The 19,308-nt window shown below is 47.3% G+C and overlaps 1 long non-coding RNA gene and 1 pseudogene across 1 annotated transcript; both read right to left on the bottom strand.

Moving 5' to 3' along the window:
* Positions 1 to 4,965: 4,965 nt before the first annotated feature.
* LOC115557096 (TOG array regulator of axonemal microtubules protein 1-like) lies at positions 4,966 to 11,224 on the bottom strand (annotated as a pseudogene).
* Positions 11,225 to 17,317: 6,093 nt separating this feature from the next.
* LOC115537295 (uncharacterized) lies at positions 17,318 to 17,820 on the bottom strand. The gene is made up of 2 exons (XR_003974790.1): positions 17,714 to 17,820; positions 17,318 to 17,496 (listed from the first exon to the last, which is right to left on the bottom strand). It is a non-coding gene; the product is annotated as an uncharacterized LOC115537295 (long non-coding RNA).
* Between the last annotated feature and the right edge of the window lie 1,488 nt (positions 17,821 to 19,308).

Raw genomic sequence — 19,308 nt, 5'->3', positions numbered from 1 at the left:
CTCGGACGACACACAGCATTGTCAGTAGTCCCATGGACACAATTCGGGACTTCCCCACCCTGGACTCTATGACAGACATCAGAAGCTGGTTTAGCCTTGTCAACCAGGTGGCGAACTACGCCCAGTTGCGCGATACTAAGGCGCTATTCAGGCCATTCCTCAGCCCGAATTGGAGGAAGCCTTCCGGGCGTCCAAACAAGCCATAATTGGGGCCATCCGTGAGGGCGTGGAGATCTACGACATGCGGAGGCGCACCTGCCTCCGCCCTGACTGGTCCAGGCGTGGCATTGGCCTCTTCCTGCTCCCACAACATTGTAGCTGCACTTCTGGCATGCCTGACTGTTGACCAGGAGGATGGCGGGTCACCCTCCCCGGTTCACGCGTTCCTATCCTCGGTGGAGCAACGCTATGCGGCCATCAAAGGAGAGGCCGTCGCCATGGCCTGGGGCCTGGAGCAGACACGGTATTTCACACAAGGATGGGACAACCTCGTCGTAGTCACCAGACCATAAGCCCCTTGTGAAGATCTTCGGCGACCGCACGCTAGATGAGATAAACTCACGCCTGTTCAGACTCAAGCAGCATACCCTCCCATGGCACTTTGATATTGTGTACCTACCTGGCAAAAGCAACCATGCCGCTGATGCGACTTCGAGGCATCCCTCCCTCTCGGGCTCTGCAAACGGCCTCTCATTGGGATCGCCAAGCGTACCTCACGCCGCAGAATCAGCACTTATGGCTTCCATCCATGACGCTGCACAAGAACTAGGAGCCATCTCATGGCTCCTTCTCGCACGAGAGACGGCAGCTGACGAGTGCCTCGGCCACCTTCTGTACCTGATCGAGCATGAGGGTAGGGTTGATGTTAATGACCCTGTCCTAGCGAGTCTGTCGCCAGTCTGTGGGTCCATCTACGCACAGGACGGCGTCCCCCTATATTACAACCGTGTCGTGGTTCCACCGTCCCTCCGTGAAAGAGTCCTTCGGTACCTCCATGTCGCCCACATATGAGCTTCTGCGATGGAGCAGCACGCCCATGCCATAGTCTTATGTCCAGGGATGTCGAGGGACCTACCATCCTCACCCATTCGAGGCGGTGTTTGCTGACTTCTTTGATTATGGAGGCCGCCACTACCAGGTTGTCGTAGATCGACTCTCGGGCTGGGTGGAGGTCCTATGCTCCACAGCAGGAACTGATCTAGGAGGCTCGGCTGGCTTGGTTCGTCACTTAAGCACGTTCTTTGCCACCTTTGGCGTGCCGGAGGAACTTTCGAGCGATGGTGGTCCAGAGTTCAAAGCAAGCCATACAGAGGACTTCCTCCGATTGTGGCATGTCAGACATCGCGTGTCCTTGGTCGGTTTTCCACAGTCGAATGAAAGGGCGGAGGTTGTGGTGAAGACTGCTAAGAGCCTTCTGGTGTCTAACACTGGCCTTGATCCTGATCAAGGCCAGTGTTACAGTTGCGTGTTACAGTTGCGCAACACACCTGACCCCGACTGCAACCTCTCACCGGCGCAGATTTTATTTGGTCGTCCCCTTCGAGACTCATTTTCGTTCGTCAACAGACTAGAAAAGTTCTCGATTCCTCATATCCGGCCGCTCTGGCGTCAGGCATGGGCGAAGGAGGACGCCCTTCGGACCCGGATGTCCCGCACCATTGAGTCTTTGAGGGCCCCCACAAGACCACTCCGCCCATTGGTACTTGGTGAGACAGTATTCCTCCAGACTTAGCAGGGCCCAAGTCCACACAAGTGGGACAGGTCAGGGGTCGTGGTGGAGTCGCTGGGTCACCATCAGTATCGGGTAAGAGATGACGGGTCGGGGCGCCTGACTTTGCGCAACCGCCGATTTCTTCGCGGCTACACTCCAGCCACACCCTGCGCCCGACAGCAGCCAAGTGCCCTGTTGCCGCCAGCCGCGACCCTGGACCGCCAGCCCCTGCCTGTCCACCCCGGGCCGGTGATGCCCCAGGGTGTTGTTCCACAGGCAGCAGCTGGACCCCGTGACACGGCTTTGGACACCTCCCCGCCGGAGCCCCCTAGTGAGGCACCCTCTAGTCTCGGGGCCCGGGATGTCCCCGTTCCTACAGGCGTCGGCCCAGATGTATCGCTTCCAGCATCACAGTCGCCGTCGCCCCATCTTGGACAGCCATGCCGCGCAAGGAGGCCACCCAGACGCTACGAGCCCGAGACGGGCCATTGGATACAGGACTGAGTCCGTTAACCTATTCCTATTTATAGCTTTCCGGACTGGGGGGGATGCAGAGTTTATCAGCGGCCACTAGGGGATAGTATTGGATTACAGACGGCTAACCAGCTCAGATAGGAGTCGGCCTTATTGTGTTTGCCAGCATTACAGACGTTCCTGTTACAGAGGATATTACGCTGTTTAACATTATTCGTGTAAGTCCAATATAATTCTTGATTACTATAGTTGTTGTTGTCAAGGTTGGTTAAGTTCCTGAAGATACTTATGTTAAATATTGCATGTTGTACATTCAGGAATTACTGGTTGTAGCTTATGTTGTTATTTTGTGTATTGCTGCAGGGCTTCATCGTTAGATGAAGAAGATAAGAATTTGAGGAGTGTATATCTTCAGTTATCAATGTTTTACGATGTTTCACGTGTGTCAGTTTGATGTTATTAAAATGTTTATTGAACCTATTGCATTTCAGACTCAGACGACATCTGCTGCAGCTTTTTTCTCGTCGTCAGAAGATGAGGAACACCAGTCAGCACCAATGATGTCAACACCAGTCAAGAATCCTCCCTCTGGGCAAGCACAGTTTGTAAGTTTGTACAGCAGATTGTCTCTAATTGAATTATAAAACTACTGTAATTTGTGGAATTTAACATTGAAATTAAACCTCTTTTTTTTTATAGTCACCAGGCCTCAATACCAGTGCCAGTAGCCTTGAAGTTGGTGAAACCGACGAAAGCTATCAGCCTGAGTGAACCCTCACCACCACATCGGCGTCGTCATCAGAAGATGACGGTGTAAAGGACTGGCGTGAAAAGAAGATTATTGTCAATGAATCCAGTCTCATGTCACTATTCAAATTCAATACTGGTGACAATAGATGCCCTTTATCTCTCACATATTAACGGCCAAGTTAACGGCAATACGCTATGGGGGAAGTGGACATGTCTGCCAGGCTGCAAGGCATCTACACAACAAAGAAGTCAGTCGATTGGCCTGGCCTCATTTCCACGACACTAATGAACATGTTTTAATTAGTCCTATCCATTTTCTCTTTTTAATTGCGCACAGGGCCACTGGAGCTCTTTCATAGTGCTCTCCTGAAATACCTCCCCAAACGCCAGGCCTTCTCATATGATGGAATGAGGGAGAGGTGCTACCTCACTATCCTAGAGCCCAATGAAAACATTCTGAGAAGGAAACAAGCCACCACAGTGAGATGTGTTACCATGTGCTCTTTGAATAGTATAATAACCAAAATTAGAAAGCATACGTCGCTGAAAGGTATAATCTATTCCTGGGGAGAGAAGTCAACTCCCACAAATTATGCACACGCAGTGTCGTTGGAATATGTGGGGTTGACGTTCAGTCCATTCTTCTTCATTAGTATGATCTGTGATTTGAATATTGTGAACGGGAGATCCTCTTTAGCGATGTTGTAGGCGGTGTTAAATTTGATGATCATTTCGTCATTCTCCGCCGAACGATTGCTCTCATCAATCCTATTAAATGAGGTGGGGAGGGGCTGGGAGCTTCGTGTGATGCAGCGGTCCCTGCACGTCTTGTGCTTTTGGCTTTCATTGTGTAATTTTAATGACTGCACTCTGAACTGTGTAGATCAATTTATAAAATGTGTCCTGCCTGCAACGGACGGGCTACATGTCCTGCAGTACACACATACCATGGCTTGTCCCTCTATCGTAACCACGGGAACTGCACCAGCCATTGTTCTTGAAAACTACTTTTTTTTTCTCCCCACTGCCCCCCGCCTTTTTCGCCAACTTGTCACTGTCGTCTTCAGAAGAAGAATCTGAGATTCATGTCGCTATCTCTGCTAACCCTTCTCCATCACCACCAACAACAGCCTCATTTGTTTCCTCTGGCACATTTTTCTTCTTAAAATAATCGACTATCGACCGCTTCATATTGTATCTGCTTTGTTTACTTTTTTGAGCGTTCTGCGTGCGAAGCAAGACTGTGCACGTGTGCAGACCATAGACTGTAAAAGGTGCAGACAGACAGGCAGGCAGAGACAGCTGGGAGCGAGAGAGAGTGGTGGACTCGCAGGAATGAGCCAGAAAGTACGATTTTATTATCAACCACAACCGCGGGAGAGATTTGTGGTAGCACCTCCTGCAAGTAGCACCGGAGCGACCTCATTCAATTTTAACTCGTACCTTAAGAAATTAGGTTGCATATGTGACCTAATAGGTCGCACTCTGGAGCCCTGTGGACAACCCAATTGCCAGCATCATTGGCGACGCAGCTCTGTCCGGCATAATTGAGGACGGTGACACCGACGCTCAATTATGAGTCTTTTTGGTAAATTCCATACTTTGCGTGGCAATGATCCTACGCCCTCCTTACGCACAAATCTGTGCGTAAGTACGGTTGATCAATGAGGCCCCAGGCTTTGATAACAGGCTTTGAGAGGCTACCTGTTCGGATCGGCTTAGCTCAGGAGGTAGAGCAGTTGTATTGTAATAGGTTGCTAGTTCGATCCCCAGCTCCTCCTAGCTGAGTGTTGACGTGTCCCGGAGCAAGACACTTAACCCTAACTGCTCCCGACGAGCTGGCTGTCACCTTGCATGGTTGACTCTGCCGTCGGTGTGTCAATGTGTGTATTATCCGATGTAAGTCGCTTTAGATAAAATGCCCTAATTGTAATGGAACATTTTACCGGTTAAAGTGCAACACAAGCTACCTGTAAAAGTGCAAAGAGAGCAGTGAGTCTTCTCGTTCCCATCCTTAGGTCATTTTTTATTCAGGACATGGTTCTCAGCAGCTGGTTGAGGTCCCTGCCGACGCTCGGGGGCTGGGAGGCGGCGCTCTGCCGCAGGCCGGGCCCCATCTGATGGTGGAGGGCTCGGCACAGGCTGGTTGTCGCCCGGTGCACGCTGCCGCTGGACGGGCCCAGCAGGCCCCACAGCAGGGGCAGCGCCTTCTGCTCCACCAGCTGGGGCCGGCGGGGGTACAGCTCCATCACCAGCTCTGGGGGGGGGGGAGGAGGAGACGGAGGGAAAGGGGGAGGGGAGGAGACAGGAAGAGAAGGAGGTGGAAACCAAGGAAGAGACAAAATAATGGGAGACAGGAGGAGACAGAGGAGAGGAGGAGACCGAGGAATAGGAAGAGACGGAGGAGATGAAGGCGGCAGAGCAGAGCGGATCAGATGCCGCTTGATTGGCCACACAATGGTATACGTATGTTTGGTGCTGATCATTGCAAAGAACAAAACAAACAAACATTTTAGCCATTAACAAACATGCAACCTTCTCGATCAGGTCCACCTTTGCTTGGCCGCTAAGAACCCGTGCCTTGAAGCAGAACGGCTCAAGGAGGAGGCTGTTGTCTGGAGAGGGGCAAGGGACGAACACATGAGTAACAAGGACAACACCGTGGTCAGACCGGACCGTGTTCTGGACAGCTCCCCACCGGGCCCTCACCGAGGTTCAGCACCAGCTCGCAGAGGGCCCCTGTGGCGGCCGAGTACACAGCGCGGTTCTTGGAGTTGAGGTGGTTGTCAACGATGGCGGGCACCAGGTGGTTGAGCACCCCGGACAGGTTGTCCTTCAGCAGGCGCACCATCCCCTGCAGGGCCTCCAGGGCGTAAAGGTGCACCTTACGGTTGGACTCCAGCAGGCGGTCTCTGAAGAGGTCAAACACCTGGGGGAGCGGGGAGAAACGGGGAACAGGTGAACAAAAAGGGGACAGGAGGGAGTCCCACCAGGAAAGGGGATAAGGGCGAGTGTGAGGTAGTGGGCGTTTACGAGCGGTGGGGGGTTTTACGGACCGGGAACAGGCTGCGGATGACCATGCTGGGGTTGTGCTGGCAGTCGGCCACCAGCTGGTCGAGGCCTTTGATGCGCTCCCTGAAGTCCTTGGACTCCAGCAGAGCGGTGAGCTGCCTGATGTACTCAGCCTTGTCTACCATGATGGGCCCCTAAGGTTTGGAGCTGTACTTGCAGTTGGGCTCCCTGGAGGGTACCACAAAATATAATGTCATGAAACTGCATACATACTTACTACATATATATATATATATATATATATATATATATATATATATGATCTTGGAAATAAGATAAAAGATATTCTTAAAGTTTGCTTCGAGTTGAGAAAACAAACAAATGCATAATTAATATAGGAGAGACATTGCAAACAAAAGCCATCATGTGTGCTCTGGAACACGACCCGGAGAGAGGAGCTGACCTCATAGCATAAGTAAGGCTCTTACTTTCACCAACATATTTCCAAGGTGGCTGTCATGTGTCTGGGAGGAGTCTCACCTGGGGGTGGTGGTGGCGGTGTTGGTGGGGGTGGCAGTGGTGGTGGTGGGGCTGGGGGCTACGGTCGGTTTGGGGAGCTTCCTTTGGAGCGTCGAGGCCCTGGCGGTGCCACTGCCGGGAAGCGAGGCTGGGGTCTGGGGCGTCTCACCCAGACCCTGACCCTGACCCTGACCCTGACACAACAAACACAACAACAACAACGTTCACCAGACCCGTCACCAAGCGGTAGGGTGGGGCGAGAGGGCGGGGCCTTCCGTACCTTTGCCTTGAGTCCACTGACCGCCTTGCGGGCGGCGGAAAGGTCCTTGGTGGGGATGTTCTTCTCCAGCAGGCTATCAAAGTCCCGCTGGGAGGACAGGAACAGCAACATCCGGCGGCCAAAGGACCTGAAGGGGGAGGAGTGAGACCGGCACGTCACCGAGCCTTTGGACACACGCCAAAGCCTTCAGCCAACACAGGAAGCCACCTTGACCGCGGGCCAGCTTGACCACGGCCGGGAGGATTCTGTCCGTCACGTCCTTCCCTCCGGACAGCAGGCGGGCCACGCCCACCCTCTCCAGCAGGTCGGCCAGGTGCTGGGCGGCGCACTTCCTCACCGCCGCGCTCAGGTGGCTGCAGACGCACACAGGCTCAACATGAAGGACGCACACAAAGAGACACAAACCACAGAAGTACACAACGGATGGAGATAAGGAAACATCGGCTAGACCTCTGGAGTATCCTACCTACCAGTCCAAAGCAGATTAAGGATGTTAGAAACGTTTCCTTTGACACTCAAGTCCTGTTTAAATGTCTATTTTTTCTGTTGTGCGTTTGCATCTGCCGCTGATTCTTTGTACTTTATATAAATCACAGATTTGATCTTGCAATAGGTCAGGGGGCGTGCAGCCCCCTGACCTCAAACCCCCGTCCAGGAAGGCGTTGATGCAGCGTGCCGGCGTGCAGTGCCGCACCATGTGGCCCAGCGCTGCGTCCACTTCCTCCCGGATGAAGGCGTTGCTCTCGGCCGCCTTGTGCAGCAGCGCCCTGGCCGTGGTGTCCACCTCCTTGTCCATGGCCCGCTGCAGGTGGCAGTACAGGACGCCCAGCGTGCACACGGCTACGCGGGACACGCCCGAACGCAGGTTCTTCACCTGAAAACCAGACACACACGTGGTAGACACCACTCACTCTGTAAAGGTTCTTTGAGTGTCTTGGAAAGCGCTATATGAAGGAAATGCAGGCGTTACATTATAATATGTTTCACACTCTTCATTCAAGGCTATTTTTTGCTGACATTGTTCATGTCGAATCAACCACTCGTTCTATGGTGTAGAATTGATGGGGATGGTTGTACACACAGCGAGGTATATAGACTAAGCTGTAGACAGGATTGAGTTAGTTTTACACTTGCAGACAGTGACGGACTGTCCACACCCAGCCGCCCGCCCACTCACACGCCCACCCACAGTGACAGACGCTGGTCTCCATGTTACGTGGTAGAGAGAGAGAGCACCAGGGAGCAGGCCCAGAGAGGGGGAGCTACCTCTTGCACGAGGGCGAGGCAGACGTCGCGGAGCCTGGGGAGCAGCGTGTCCACGTGGTTCTGGGCCAGACTGCGCAGCACCGTGAGCCCTTCCATCTTCTCCTGCCTGCGTTCAGAACCACAGCAGGTCAGTCAGATGAAACACAAGTTCGGATTGCTTCGACTGATTCTGTGTGTGTGTGTGTGTGTGTGTGTGGGGGAAAATTCTGAGTGTGTGTGTGTGTGTGTGTGTCTCACCAGTTCTCTGAGCTGATGAGAGTGAGGCTCTGTGTCATGGCCAGCTCAGGTTTGGGGAAGGGGTGGGGCCCGGGTGGGTCTCGCTGGGGGCCGCTGAGGGAGCCCTGGGCCGGCTCATCTGCACACACACACGTTTGAAAAATAAACGCCGGTCTCAATTAGACGCCGGCGCCTTGCCAGGGTCGCGTGACAACATCACAGACGTATTTTAGAGCATTACCAACTTTCGCCAATAGATGGCATCAGTTCACCAAAAGGAAAATCCAAAGGAATTAAAGGCCTGTTCCATATGGACGCCTGTCCCAAACACAAGCCGCTTGAGTTCAGGGATTGAAACAAATAAAAGCCCGGGCTAATAATTAAAGTTTTATGGTATGCAGGCTCAATCCTATAAAAAAAGAAGAGTTACTTTGGATTGATTTATTTGTGTAAGAGATGCCATTCTTACCTCTGCTATCCAACAGCTTCTCCTCCAGCTCGGGCTCAGCGGTCAGCCTCTGGTCGGGGAAACAGCGGCCCCCGTTCTTCTGCCTCTTCCCAGAGGGCCCGGCCTCTTCCCCTGCCTGGTGGGGGGGCGGGCCCCGGAGCTTCTTCCGGGGGATCCTGCCGTTCCTCAGACGCTCCTGCACAGGGGGAAACGGGCTGAACGCGCACTTACCTCTGCCCGCCACGCCTTCAGGAACGTCAGAGGCCGGCGGGCTGCCTGGGGCCTGGGACCTCTGGCCGCTGGCGAACTGGGAGCGCTCCGTCCCAGAGAGGTCCGCCTCAGCGCCTCCGAGTGCCCGGCGGCGGGCGGAGGCAGCGGCGTTCCAGGAAGAGGGGGCGGAGCTCAGCGGGGCGTCCCGCAGATCCACTGTGAAGGACACTGTTTAAAAGTACACGTTAAGCATACTTTAAAGCAACAAATATACTTGGAATAACTTTTGTATGCTTCAATTATATTTGTACTACAATAAAGTGTACTACTCGTTCACCTGGGGGTCTATGTGGGGGCTTGGCCTCAGTAGGGCGGAGGACGATCCTCTCGTTGGCGCCAGCGGCTGGGGCAGCCAACCGGGGCAGCCTAGCCCCACGAGGGTGGTCAGGGTCAGCCACTTCTAATGAGGGGAAATTAAGTACACTTTAATAAAACATTTTAATAGTGTTTTACACAGGACTTGAAAATAAGTGTACTTTACACAAGTACACAATGACCACGTATTTGCAATTTTTCTAAGGTACTCCAATACAATTTGAGATTAGCTTTCTGCAAGTATACTAAAATACACTTCTACTTTGCTATTCAGTATACTTTTTCCAAGTACACATACGTACAATTTACAATACACTTACAATAAAGTACACTTGCAATACACTAAAGTATACGACTTCTTCACCTGGGGGGGTTTGGCCCGGGGAAGTCTCCTGGCTCGAGGCGGCACCAAGAGCCCGTGCACGGGGGGACACGATGTCGGAGTGGGCCGCCGTGATCCAGGCTTCCTGGCCGTCAGCCTCCTCAGCCACAGCCAACCGGGGCAGCCTAGACCCACGAGGGTAGCGGGGGTTAAAGCCCGGGGGCTTGGCCTCAGTAGGGGGGCGGAGGACGATCCTGCCTGGGGCCTGGGACCTCTGGCCGTTGGCGGACTGGGTGCGCTCTGTCCCAGAGAGGTCCGCCTCGGCGCCTCCGAGCGCCCGGCGGCGGGCAGAAGCAGCGGCGTTCCGGGACGAGGGGGCGGAGCTCAGCGGGGCGTCCCGCAGATCCACTGTGAAGGACACTGTTTAAAAGTACACGTTAAGCATACTTTAAAGCAACAAATATACTTGGAATAACTTTTGTATACTTCAATTATATTAGTACTACAATTAAGTGTACTACTTGTTCACCTGGGGGTCTATGTGGGGGCTTGGCCTCAGTAGGGCGGAGGACGATCCTCTCGTTGGTGCCAGCGGCTGGGGCAGCCAACCGGGGCAGCCTAGACCCACGATGGTGGTCAGGGTCAGCCACTTCTAATGAGGGGAAATTAAGTATACTTTAATAAAACATTTTAATAGTGTAGTACACAGGACTTGAAAATAAGTGTACTTACATAAGTACACTAAATGACCACCTATTTGCAATTTTTCAAAGGCATTCTAATACAATTTGAGATTAACTTTCTGCAAGTATACTATAATACACTTCCACTTTGCTATTTAGTATACTTTTTCTAAGTACACATACGTACAACTTACAATACACTTACAATAAAGTACACTTTTTATAAGTACAATGCAATACCACTTTAAGTATTTCAGAATTAGAATACATTTTTTTCAGTACATTAAAGTGGAACTTAATGACATTTATTATGAAGTACACTTTTGAAAAGTACATACGTTAAACATACTTTTAATTAAGCACAAAAAGTAAAAGTATACTTGTCATAACTTTTGTATGCTTCAATTATATTTGCAATACACTAAAGTATACAACTTCTTCACCTGGGGGGGTTCGGCCCGGGGAAGTCTCCTGGCTCGAGGCGGCACCCCGAGCCCGTGCACGGGGGGACACGGTGTCGGAGTGGGCCGCCTGGATCAAGGCTTCCTGGCCGTCAGCCTCCTCAGCCACAGCCAACCGGGGCAGCCTAGACCAACGAGGGTAGCGGGGGTTAAGGCCCGGGGGCTTGGCCTCAGTAGGGGGGCGGAGGACGACCCTCTCGTTGCTGCCACCAGCTGGGGCAGCCAACCAGGGCAGCCTAGCCCCACGAGGGTAGCGGGGGTTAAGGCCCGGGGGCTTGGCCTCAGTAGGGGGGGCGGGGACGAGCCTGGTCACCTCTGTGTAGGACTCCCTGTCCGCCATCATGATGGAAGCAGGGGTCAGTTGAGCCCACAAAGAAAACAATGTCTTCCTGTCCATCGTCGCTGTTCGATAATCTCTCTATGAGTCTCTGTAATGAAACATATTCAATTTATTATTTAATTAATGGAGTCTTTACCACATACATAGATTGGACCACTGCTTGGGTCTGAAGCATACTCATGCAATTTTGAATTCTGGTACAAGAAATTAAGTGTGAGTGATGTGAAAAATGTGTGCAAAGAGAATAAAACGGCATGAGTTGTACGCTCCTATCACGGTGTCTCATTAGGTTTACAACAACATTACTTGCATTGGAAGTCGATAAAGACACTAATTCGGTAAAAGTCACGGTTCATCACTGAAAAGTTGAACCAACCACGAGTGTGAGTGCAGCGTATACCGAACCATGTAATAACATAAACGTCACTAGCCACTAGCTAGTAAGAGAGTGAGCTATAAAACACCTCCAGCAGCAGCATTGCTTCAGATATGACCCTCATTAAGTGCGATGGCGTGAATACATGCAGCAAGAACGTTCCACAAATGTACCGATCTGTATATTCATGCGGTATTACGGTTATGGTTTTCGACTTTACGGTTATGGTGACAAAAGGTTACGACGATAAATCGATCGGTGTTTTCCCCGTGAAAAACCATTTACAATAACATACATAATTGTTAGCGTTATCGATCAGTTAGATGACTTTCTAAAATGACATTGAACTTTTCGAAGAGGGGGCAAGGGCCCTTTGGTGTTTGTTGGAGTGAGGTGAGAGAGGCCGTGGCGGGCCCGAGGTCCACGACGCCCCGAGCACGGCTTAACCTTATTTCAATCGAGCAATATGTGGTAGGCTAGATTTATCTTTTACACTTCGATAAATATATAATTGATATGTAATAATGTGCCAGGGACGGATTTATAATAGCATTGACATAAAATGGGACTACTTATTACTTAGAGCTATAGTTCATGACTTACCTCTACTTGGCGTCGAAGGGCGAATGAAAACTTTAGAACTTGAGCAGGTACTTGATTGACACGAGACATTATGACGAGTCCAGCTTCCCGAACCTATCATTGAGCGCATTGTGACCTCACAGTAATTTGTGTGTGTTTTAATAGAAAACCAGCCTACAGGATACCCCAGATATTTGAAACAAAAATATCACAAAACACTGATGCTTTGCAAGCATTATTGCGTATGCATGCTACTGATACAGAAAATTGCACCAGGTGTGATGTGACCGTGTGAGGATTAAACCAACCTGAGTTGGACATCAGTGAATCACACATATGAATGCATGCGTTCATATGCATGTGCATATGAACATTGCAAAGTATAATATTCAACATTTCCACATTCAATCATCATAAAATATCTGATTGCCTAAACTACTACGCATTTCAAGGTTATGGTTTGGCAGCAGGTGGCAGCATAGGACCTGAAACCAAACATTTCAAACCCGCAAGAAAGACACCCTCATATCAATTTGGGGGCCCGATTTGAAATCTTTAGTGCCACTCACAGGCCAAAGCTGGGTTTACTTTAGTGCTCAAAAGTTTGAAACATGGCCGGTTAGCTTTTTCCTTTCGGCTCTGTATTCATTTTCCATGCTGAGAACGACACAATATTCAGTTATGCAATTTATTATTTCTTTGGGCGATTTAAGTCACTAGCCAAAGACAAATGCTTATGTCCAATGGCCTATTGTTGGCTAGGTCTGTTGGTTTACGGCCTGATAACAGATGCTCATTGAATCAGGGTCAAGGACAAAATAACATATTCAAACACCACATCCTTCAAATGAATCATCTAGGCCTACTTTTCACATACTTTCTATAATTGTAGTTTGTAGGCCTACTTGGTGATCATGTATTAGCCCTACATTGTAGGGCTAATACATGATCACCAGCCTACCACCTACAATTATAGAAATTATAATTGTAAGGTTTTCTCCCGGAGGCCAAGGGAAGCCAGGCTTCCCTGTTTTTTAGACATCCAATAAAAACATTATATTAACAGTTTCGGGTTATTCTTTGGTGCCGTGTTGCTGTCATTTCTTACACATTTTCTCGTCTCATTGAGCATTTCAAAATGCGACCCTCTAAATGTTAAATACTGAATACGAGGTAAAACACGACATTGCACACTGCATGTCCCATGGGATGGCATCCCTTGGTGGGGAAAAAAGGATTAACCAATCAGGTGAGGCAACCGTCATGACACTGAGCCAGATCTGATAAAAGCACGGGTTGACTCCAGAGTCGAAGTCGGTGGCAGTGGAGAAGCTTGGTCATTGACGTCCGGCTGGACCAATGAGGCGTGTGTTTGGACCCGCTGATCGGACTCGGACTGTGACTGGACGAGAGATGGCAGATTCAGGAGGGACAGGAAATGACGAAGGAAGTTAATCAAGTGCGCTAGAGTATGAGGAGCTTGAAGAGCTTGAGGAAGAGAAGGATGAATTAAGTAATACAGAGAATCTAATCCATTTAGAGGATGGAAATTGGGATACTGTAAGAAGAGGGAAGAAAAGGAAAACACGTGAAAACAAAGATGAAGGCAAACCGAATGAAATAAAGGTTATCATTCGATTCCAAACTCCGGGTGCATTGGATCCTTTAAAAATTAGCGATGCTGTGTATAAACTAGTAGGTGAGGTGCATGCTGTTAGAACACTAAGGGATGGAAACTTGATGATTGTTTGTAGGGATAAAGATCAACAGGTTGGTCTAATGAGGTGCAAAACACTGATGGGAAAGAATATTATACCGCAGATATGGAAAGAAAGAGGGAGAGTTATGGGAGTTATATCTAGTGTACCAACTTATCTGACTGAGGAATAAAATTAAAACCAATGTAAAAGGAGCTCAAGTAAACAAAGTTAAGCATCTGACATATACCAGAGATGGAGTTAAGGGACATGAAAAAATTCTATAGTTTACTATAGTAAATCAACTATAGTATACCCTATATCAGTCATACTCAAGTAGCGGCCCGCGGGCCTTTTGTGGCCCGCGGGGTGTCTATTAATGGCCCTCGAGCTGTTTTGAAAAGTTTTTTTAATTATAAAAAAAAAATAAAAAAATAAAAAATCGTGCTGGGCGCTCTTATTTTGAAACCGCGCGCCGCGATCTCAATACGAGGCTGGGGGTTGCAACGATAAACAGATAGCACTCCAGCCCACAGACCGCTCCAGCCCTCCCAAACTCGAGGCAGACAGTCCATCTCAGCAGCAGTCAAGGCCGATTTAGGGTCGTTTTAGACGCAGAGACGTAAGCACGTAATTTACACAAGGGACTTGTTTTAGACAAGTTTTGATTTACGGTTCCTTTAAGGTTCCTTAAGGATTGCGCGTGTTGCAAGGGGATTCTCCGCCAGAACAGTAGGGGGAGCAACGAACGAATCTGTGGGCGTGGAAGTGGAAATCGCTGGCTAGTTTATATTTATAATTATCATAATTCGTTCTTGTGTTTTCTTCTTCTCCTTCTTCAAAATTCTTCATTCGCTTCTGTCACGGCCTTTTAAAAATGGCGCTATTATGCTGTAAAACCGTAAATGTGAGACTCCTGAAAGGATGTGGTTAGCTGGCCAATCACAGTCTTTGCGAGCTGCGTAGGGCCGTAGTGTTTTAGTCGCATAGTCAGGAATTCTGGCCGACGCACTTAAGCACGTAAGGGGGGATATTTTACCGCGCAAGGGGGGGTTATGTATCTTACGTGCTTACGCGTTACGTCTAAAAAAATTTTGTGGCCCCTCATCATTTCTACTTGAGTACCCCTGCCCTATATATAGGCCTACTATAGTAAATATTGTAGTGTTTTTGAACCTTACTATAGTAGTTTTACTACAGTAAACTATAGTATACTACAGAAAATTCTATAGTTTACTATAGTAAATAAACTATAGTATACCCTATATATACTATAGTAAATATTGTAGTGTTTTTTAACCTTACTATAGTAGTTTTACTACAGTAAACTATAGTATACTACAGAAAATTCTATAGTTTATTATAGTAAATAAACTACAGTACACCCTATATATGCTATAGTAAATATTGTAGTGTTTTTTAACCTTACTATAGTAGTTTTACTACAGTAAACTATAGTATACTACAGAAAACTGCAGTTTTATTACTACAGTATACCACATATATACTACTACAGTAAACTATAGTATACTACAGAAAACTGCAGTTTTATTACTACAGTATACTACATTATATACTACTACAGTTTACTACATAAACTACAATCTACTGAAGTAAATTACAGAACTTTTATCATACTTTTATTTTGCTCTAGAATACTACAATTACGACCCCATAGTACTATATATACTGCATTACAATAACTGCATTATGCAGTACTTTGTTGTTCGTTTAACTATGTCATTGTACTTTACCTAATGGATATTTTCAACTGTATCACTTTTTGTTGTTGCCATTTTTAACCATAGTGCTGTAACAATAATTCACTGCACATAAATTAGGCTTACAACCACCATTAACACAGTGTTTTCTACAGACTGCTAAAATACAAAAAAAATAGAACAAAAGTTGATCTTTCTTTAAACAGTTGATAATTTATTGTTTCTTAAATTTGGCAGCATTGTTCAGCTTTTGTCGTATAAATGCTTTTATGTTCGTATCAGTTACGTAGGTGAACTTCAACTTTGCAGCATCTGTGGGAATACACACACACACACACAAACACATACACGAAAGATGAGCATGAGAATGAGGGTATCACTCAACCAACATCTTTTCTCATTTCTATATACCTACTTGTTATTTTTATTTTATTTATTTATTTAACCTTTATTTTTCCAGATAAAACATTAAGAACAGTTTCTTATTTACAATATTGATCTGGTCCAAGAGGCCCCACCAGGAATAAAAGGTACAAATAACAAAAACACAAGCATGACTAATTTAGACAAATATAAAACGGATATACAAATACATAGCCTATGTACAGAAAGAAAATAGAAAACACCAATGCACAATAAATAATAATAATAATTAAGATGGGTCAATGTTATATTGTGTGTGAAGGGTGTAATGCAAATGAGAAACAGTGGAATCAACAGGAGCAGGGGGGGTCTACTAAGACATAGTTACGTTTCTGCTTGAAGGCAGACTGTGATATGAAAGCTGTAAGTTTGAGGGTGTCTTGAATTTTGTTCCAGTCAAAAGCTGCTGCAAAATGAAAGGAGTTTCGGCCGAAGGTAGTCCTGGTGAGTGGGTTGATGAGTTTGATAAGCTCAGATGATCTTGTGCGGTAAGTGCTTCTAGAGAGATGGAGAAGGGAGGAAAGGTAATACGGGGTCTTGCCCAGGAGTGTCTTATAAATAAACTGAAGCCAATGTCGGAGTCGACGGGTTTGGAGCGAGGGCCAGTCCACCAGTTTGAAAAGTTCACAGTGGTGTGTATTAAAGGGAGCATTGGTGGCAAAGCGGATAGCTGAATGGTGAAGAACGTCCATTTTGTGTAGCGCTGTTTTTGAAGCCATTTTATAGATTGTATCACCATAGTCAACAATGGGCAGAATGGTCAATTTTACAAGTGTAAGTTTAGCAGAGCGTGTGAAGGATGCTTTGTTACGGAAGAGAAAGGCCAATCTGGCTTTCACTTTAATCTGAATATTATTAATATGGGTGGAGAATGAAAGGGAAGAGTCCAGCCAAAGCCGTAGATATTTATAGGACTTGACAAACTCCAGTTCGGAGTTGGAGGCAAGGCCGCCTTAATGCACAGGCTTGCCTGGGCTGAAGCCCCAGGGCCTACGCCGATCGGGGGGCCTATCATGAGCTGCAGTAAAAAAAAAAAAATAATAATAATAATAATTTTATTTATATTTTACTGGCCCATGATAGGCCCCCAGATCGGCGAAGGCCCAAGACAATGTGATTTTTTGTTTGGGGCTTATAGAGATCAGAGGCCTATCATCAGCCAAGAAAAAAGAGGGCCAGTGGCCCCCTTACACCCCTTTACCCCCCCCCCCCCCCCCCGTCAACAACGGCAAAATGTCGGAAATATGTTACACATCTCCATTGTAAGATCCCCTCTCAGGGGGCCTACGAAACCTCAGCTCCAGGGCCCAATGGCAGGTTAAGGCAGGCCTGGCTGGAGGTGTTGTTTTTTCGATTGAAAAGTATGCATTTAGTCTTTTTAGAGTTGAGCCGTAGGTGAAGGTTGTGGAAAGAGTGCTCAATAGAAGTGAGACTGTCTTGAAGAGTGGAGGATTTCAACAAGGTCCTGTTTGGCTAGGCCAGGTTTTCCTTCTGTGCAGCTGCTGGATTACTGGCCAGTCACTGAATGGCCTGCCATATATTCCCTGGTATACATCCCATGTAGGAGATCATTTATGAACTTTTGGGGGCTTTGGAAGGAGCAGCGCTCCACAAGTCCTTTTGGAATGACCTTTAATGCAAGTAGATAACATTACCACAAATCTACTTCAACATACAGCAGACTAGCGTCTTACCTCAATGATATATATATGCATTCAGATTAACCGAGAGTACGGCTGATGCATTTAGAAAAACAGTGCAACTGAAACTAAGTAACTTAACCTATACAAATAAAGTCAAACAGATTCTTACAGAGTGGCCCAGGGCCTCTGTTGCTGATGATGGACCTGGAGCTGGTGATGGGTCTTCTGTTGCTGGTGGTGGAACTGCTGTTGGTGCTGGTGATAGTGTTGGTTCTGGTCTTGGTCTTGGTCTTGGTGTTGGTATTGGTGTTGTCGTAGGTCTTGGTGCTGAGCGAAGAAACTCCTCCATCTTCTGCAAAACGTCTGGCAGCACTGAGCAAAGGATTCATAATAGCCTTTTAGCTAACATGTAAAACAGAAAAACCCTTGTGTAAAAAAAAACAAAGCTTTCAACAATAACATTACATTTCAATGTTGCTATTTTTGCCTTGAGAAAATCATTTTCCCTCTGCAGCCTGTGGTTGTTTTCCCTCAACAGCTCACAGGATGGGTGATGGCACTGAAAATAAAAATTCCATTAAAAAAACAAAACTGACTCACATACACCTGGGCAATTACAGAAGCCAGTTAGAGGGTACAAAGCTTACAGCTGATAGATTACAGGAATATATTGCTGTATTTATCCCTATACTATAGAGTTAGGAAATAAAAACTTTAATTGTAGGTAGAACATTAAGTGCAGACAGTTTATTGCATTAGTGGATCTTACTTCATTCCTGGTTTCATTAATTGAGTTCAGCTGACATGATCCTATGACAAACAGAAGATGTACATAGAGTTAAGGGTTACATCAAGACTGTACAACAGAGGTCAGCAGGGGGGATGAGCCTGAGCGAGTAGACAATGCAGGCGGAACAGGAGATGAATACTCAAATCTAATCTTGTTAATATGCTTAATAAGTTGACAGAAAGCAAAAAGTCAAAATGATCTGACAGGCCAGGCAAAGCAGGCCAGTTGGCGACCCCATGGTGTACAATATGACAGACAACATTAGGCTACATCACATTACAATAATTCACTGATGTTAAGAAGCACTTCCATACGGTGATTATTTGTACATCACTGCACCAATACCATGCTTTTCCAGTTCCATTAAGACGTTAAGACCTGTGTTTTTTCTCTTCTTCTTCTTACATTGACTTAACTGAGGATCCTTTAAATCATAATGAAGTTTAGTTTTTCAACGATTTTAATTGAACTCATCCACAAGGCCTATAGATGAAATTTCTGTGATTAAACTTTAGTTACCTACCAGCGATACTACGTCGTCGTCGACCTTGATTCTTCAGTTTCTTCCTTTTCCCCTTCCCTTTCTCCTCCGGGCTCGACAGTTTGTCTCCACCATCAAGATAATGCCTCCTCTTGCAAACCAACTCCTCTCTGTTGTCTGAAAACTTATGACGTTTTCATAATGTTTCTCTCTATAAATCCAGGCCGCGCACCCCACTATACCCCCACACTTTCCCGCGCCTCACATTATAGGCCGCGAGCTAGGGGGCCTTACCGTTGCGAGCTTAACAATTAACAGCGTTTTTCAAACAAAAACGTTTACAGTGATATTTGAAATATTACCATATGTATGTAGTTATGCACATATTTTATACAAACATAGTCAAAGGAGAAAAAACTTGTGTTACTTACCACTGACTGATATAATCCGTCCTGGACATGACACAATCCTTCCCTTGTTTGGCCAATTAACTTTATACGTTACAAAAGGATCTTTTAAATTTACTGC

The sequence above is a fragment of the Gadus morhua genome, chromosome 2 (genome assembly GCF_902167405.1).
Source record: "Gadus morhua chromosome 2, gadMor3.0, whole genome shotgun sequence".
Lineage (NCBI taxonomy): Eukaryota > Metazoa > Chordata > Actinopteri > Gadiformes > Gadidae > Gadus > Gadus morhua.
The sequence above is the reverse complement of the archived record's forward strand: the minus strand, read 5'-3'. Positions and strand labels throughout refer to the sequence as shown.